Genomic DNA, 6,000 nt, shown 5'->3' with positions numbered 1-6,000 from the left:
GGCGGCTGGTACCAACCAGTACCAAAGGGGCTCCTGGGCTAGCTGGAGCGCTACTTTTTCTGACATTACCATTCCGTTATTCCTGTTTCATGAATGGGCTCCTTCCCATAATACACCTCAGAAATACAAATCTATTACTGCATAGTGTAGCCATCACTATATGAAAATGTCTGTCACTGAGGCAGACCAGACAATTTAAACTGTGACATACTTTCACAGGCATTTTTATTGCAACAGTTGAATTTTCATCTTACTTGTAAGGCTGAGGAGCCCTTCAGCAGCTTCTTCCTGTCCCACGTAGCCCGTACATTTAGCAGATAGTCTGTCCTTTCTCTCTGTTTAGAAGCCCCTCTTGTTCACATCTTAGTGGAACCTCTTTTTGTGCAGTTACAATTATGTTTCCAGCAGACCCAGGCAGGGTGATAGTAACTCAGCTTAAACAAAACTTTTGATTATTTTCTGCTAAGCTGTTGTGCGTGACAGCAAAGATATTTTGTCCACTGTGCTTAGCAGTTTGTACATTTACACTCTGTACATTTCTTTCTAATTGCTATGCTGTGTTCTGAACATTATGGAAGTTGGCTTCACATAAAATGTAGCCAAAAATTTTGAACTTAAGTGTCTAAATGTGGTCATGGATATAAGTAATCTGTTTATAATGAGAACAACTTTATAAGCAACCCACTTACTGTTTCATGATTTCAGTGGACTATTCAGATTTTCTGGATATGCTCTGAGTCATGCAATGCCCTGTTGAGTGCATTTGCTATACTGGAATACAGGGATGCTTGCTATTAAGAATATCAATGTAGTATGGACAATATGGTTGACGATATCCACATACTACACAGGGGCCTGTGAGTAACAAGGACAAATGCCAGTGATAAATCAAAGCTTGTGTGAGTACTTACACTTGCAAAAGAACGAGTGTAAAATGTTGCCTTGGTGTGTGTGTTAATGCTTTCACAAGAGAGTGTGAATAGGGATAGATACAGACTGATCTAAATGGGGGCCATGCAGCCCTGTGACTGCAGTTGTGTCAGGTGATATGGGCCCATGTACCACCCTAACCAATGCTCGGGGGGGGGCACAAAAAGTCTTCTTTCCTTTCCTTGCTCCCACAGATGCTAGAACATCCATGATCTGAGACTGAAGCAATTAGGAATTCAGTTCAGCTGACTCCCATTTTAAACTTCAGTTGGAAATCAACTCCCAACTATCACTGGTACTGGATTGATACTTAGATTGTGAACTCACATATCTTCTTTTGGTTTCTGCTTATACTTCACCTGCTGCTTAGTGTGATGCATTATATAAATGGCTTTTTTGTTAATTGCTCTGAGACATTTTTCCAACATGTGTCCGCGGCTCTATTCTTCATTCATCTTTCCCATGGAATGAACAAGCTAGGACAACTGTATTAATTTCTTTCCTTAAGCTGCCTAGCATGTGTTTTAAGCTGTTCAAACAACTGAGCACAGAATTGTCACATCAGATTCTTTGAGATTGAAAGAGAGCTGAGAAGCAGCTAAACTTCAGCCTTCTGCTACTCTTCCTCTTCCATGGTAACTGCTATAAGGAAAATGGAACAATGAAGTCACTTTTAAGTCATTACCCTTTTTATCTCTTTAGGGGAGCATTAATTTTTTATTTTCTTTTTCTGCATTTTTCTCTCCCAGATTCAAGGATTTTGTATAGTTTGGTAAGGTGGAGTTCTTTGCCTTAAAATATGTGGATGTGAGTCCATTTTTACTGTTTGCTTTGTGCAAGTACCAGTACATTAGCCTGTGTGGATTTTGTTAATCCAGATTTACTTGTGTGAGAGTTGACTCTGACCCAGAACGTGCCTCATGCAGTGCATTTTAAGGAATGGGAATGTGTTTTCATGAATTATAGCTGAAGCTGAAATAGATGTTGAGGCTATAAAGACAATATGTGAATCCTCTAATAAAGCCCATAATTACATTGACTAGAATTCAGTGAAATAACTGAACAATATTCAGCAGGAGTCTTAACATTTGGCAACTTTCTGGGTAGCATAAATCAGAATATTTAGCAGATGTTTTCAGCATATTGTCTTCTTTGTATGTTGTATTTGTATTATGGAATTGATCTGACGACTCACAGACATAGGATTTTGCTGAATTGCTCAACATTATGAGTCGTAATGGTCTTTCCCTAATTCACGCATTATTCTGCCCAGATGACTTCCCTGTTTCTTCTTGTGTTCAAGGCCTGTGGACTTTGCTGAAGGTCAAAACAAAGGAAAAGAGCAGACAAATGCAATTTGAGGGGTTGTATTAGAATAGGTTATAAAATAGGGGGTGGATGAGGCAATAGTCTTCCAAAGCATTGGAAAAGAGTTTAAGAGCATGGCAGGGTTTTTCTGTTGAAACATTGCTATCAGAAGTGTACGCTTTGCTGAAGACGACTGACTTGTTCATTCCTGGGCTCATTAAAATGAAGACAATGAGGAGAAATCCACTTCCTTATATATAGCTCTGTTTGACAAGCATGTAAAGAGGGTAAGGATCATTTGACCATAGTGTGTAAGCATCTACCACTGGGAAAGGAATTTTAGGGACAAGTTCTATAAGACAAGCAAGACAAAGTATGAGATCCAAGTCATATAATTTCAAAGTCATCAGAAAGTTTAGATTTTTAATAGTCAAGGTAACTGACCATCGCAACAGGTTAACAACACTTGTGATGGGTTCCCTCTCGCTAGAAAGCATTCATTAATTGTAGAGGTTATTCTAATAGTTATATGCTAATTTTGGTAAAGGAGGTCTCAAAAGATGACCACTGAGTCCGTGGCACACAGTGCTGACAGCACTAGTAACACTACTTGAAATTCAAACAGCTGTGGGTGTGCAGACGCTGCAGATTAAGAAGTGCCCCTATCCCAGTTCTGCTTCAGATTCCTCTGGAAAAAAGAGCAGGTACCTCATGAAAGGAATCTTATATATTCTTAAAAGGAATATTTGCTTTTCTAGCAAGTCATACTGTACCTAGACACTGGCAGTAATTTTTATTACATGTTCTCTGCTCTGGTTGGATAATCCTTGCTATTTTGCATGGACATACACTTGGTGAAAAATATAATTGAGAAAGTAACTGTGTTCTGACGCCTAAAGAAAACTGAAGGAAAAGTATTGTTATACTGATACTTTATTACAGTATTTATCTAACATCATAGAAGGGCAAGGAAATATAGCTTTTGTTTCAGTTTTTCATAGCTTTTACACAAATATGTTGATTTCCCAGAACTGACTAATCAATTAAATAAAGTTTTCTGATCTTACTCATTTTTAATAGCTCTATTATTCACTGTATCAAAAAATCAAGAGGATGATAAGATAATAATTTTCTCTTGAAACTATGCAAGTTTCTGAATTAATTTAAAAGATACTGAATCAAGACACACATTGATATGATTGAGGGGCTAAAGCTGAATCTTTATTATTCAAGCTTGCTAAATCCAGTTCAGTGGGACAAATGAATTACAGCTATAACTGGAACCAAAAGGATCAACAACTCATGCATAAGCGATTGGTTTCTCTGAACCTAAATACTGCACATACCTTCCTAAACTGAAATCAAGATTGTAGCTAGATTAATAAATGATGTAAGTAAATAAAGAGTCATATAGCAGAACAATTGATTAGGTTAAGGAAATGTAAACCTTTTCATTAGGATAATTTTTTTTAGCTATGTGGAAGTTAGTAAAATACTATTTAAACAATGCTCACAATGACACTTCCTTTTTTCTACAGAAATCTGTATATGCTTTAATCAGTTTTTAAATACTTTGCATGTCTTTTACATGATATTTGAATTACCTCACTACAAAAAAAGTTAAGTATACTATGTCGTAATAGTAATGTCCTTTGAGACCAGATATTTTTTCATTTCACCTTGTTAAAGCAAAACTTTGATATGTTTTCTCATAGCTTATCAGAATAAGGAATATGTTACACATTGAACAAGGATGGTTATCTTTTAGGCTGTATGTGCATGATGATATAATCTTTATTTAATAATGGGAAAGCTTGGCTTTTCTGCTGTTGTGCAGTTCCTACAAACTTATGCCAATGATTACTAGACATTTTAATTGCAATGTTACAGGCAGCTGGAGATTGTTATTATCTCCTGAATCTGTAGCAATTATGTAGGATGCCACCGCAGTGGTAATTTAAGAAGAATTCTTGTCATTATCTGCCTGGCTTGGTCAAAAAAAAGTGATGAGAGTGGTAGTGTTTCATACTGAGAAAATGCCTGTGACTGGGTTGAGTGGACATACGGCGTCTCAGGTTTAACCACTATAGCATGCTGATACTCCTCTTGCCTTGTCTTCTGTACCTGTTGAGATTGCTTGCATATCTGAATACACCCTAAGCCTGGCCAAATCTGTGTGTCTATGTTTATTAAGTTCTTCTCAGATTTCCCTTTTCTGTGATGAAATGCTGATAAGGTACTTCAGAATCAGCATCACTCTGCTCCTCACTGCTATGGGTAACCTGGAGGTTTGGAAGATTCTTTCACATTGGTTAGATTGACTGAAGTGAACACAGCTCATCTGTATTTCTTTAGATTGGAAAATGTGGTCAAATTTATGGAAAGTACTAACACCAACAGAAGGAGGATTTTTTTTGTTCAACATTTTGCTCTATCCACTATTGTTAGCTTGATTGGTTGCTACTAATTGGTAGCTATTTTTGCCTGGACAGCGATTCAGGACAACAAAGGCAACTGCCGTGGAGTTGTCAGGGAGTCCCTGCACTTGCTCATATGTGGCTGTGCAGTTGCTCAGATTTTTGACTCCACTTTCCCACTACCTCTGAACATTATCAACCACACCTGAAAAAAGCCCAACTCCTATTTTAATCCCACCCTTTATTCTGTTGTCACTTTTTTTTTTTCCGTTTCTATAACACATACATCTTAAATCATAGGTCAAAAGATTCTCTAAAGTATTTAGGTGGTTGAAAAGACAAATGCTTAGTGTGATTCCACTGAAGTTAAGTGGTTAAATCCCATTGATTGAAATGGAAGTCAGGATCACAACTTCCTTAGGTACTTAGGAAAATCCTATCCAGCACAACTTGACACATTTGAAAGTCTAGCCTTCAGGGCTTGTGTTTTCTGGAGACCCAGAAACAAAAAAAATTTATTCAATTTGCAACACTTGCCTCTAAACAAACTTCATGACTCCTACTTTTATATCATCCTAATATTAATATTCCACATACCATCACCCTCACTTCATTTCTTCCCTGCAAATTGCCTGCAAGTAGGTTACTTCAGCTCATGCTCCAGGAGCAACAAGTTCTGAGATCTACCAGAGAGAAGTGTGTTTGAGAGCTAAGAAGGCCTTGCAGAGATAGAAGTGCCCTCTCAGTATGTCTCCATCTAAACAAGGATGTTTTGTCCTTAACCTAAGTCAATATGTGAACTCGGAATGACAAGCTCTTAAGTATCCAGCACCTCCAAAGGTTTAGAGCTTTGTCATTTTAGGCCAATAGTTTAGGTTTAATTGCATATATTCTTCTATCCTTCCTACTTGTGAGACTGGGGAAATGAGATAAATTAAAGGAGACTTCATTCAACCCAAACATCTTTCTCAAATGAACCAAAAAGAAGCTCGAATGGCCATACCCTGATTTTTCAGCTTGTTCATATTCCTTTTATAAAATTTTATTACTCTGAAGGGAATTAAACAATTATCAGTTTACAAAATCATTACTTTTTATTTTGTTATTTCATTTCTTGTGCATTGTCTCTTGCAAGCAAATTAAACAAATCTTTAGCTGGCACTTGGCAAGATGACATAGGGATAGCGAGAATATAATGAGAAAGGAGCTGCTGATTCAACTAGGTGAGGAAAGCTAGGATTGCACCATAAAACACATGATACCTCATGACACTATCTAATTTAAAGAGTAGTGTGTCAGTTTAAAGCTATAACATTCTGGTATACTACTTAAAAAACCAAACCAA

The sequence above is a fragment of the Calonectris borealis genome, chromosome 8, assembly GCF_964195595.1.
Source record: "Calonectris borealis chromosome 8, bCalBor7.hap1.2, whole genome shotgun sequence".
NCBI lineage: Eukaryota > Metazoa > Chordata > Aves > Procellariiformes > Procellariidae > Calonectris > Calonectris borealis.
The sequence above is the reverse complement of the archived record's forward strand: the minus strand, read 5'-3'. Positions refer to the sequence as shown.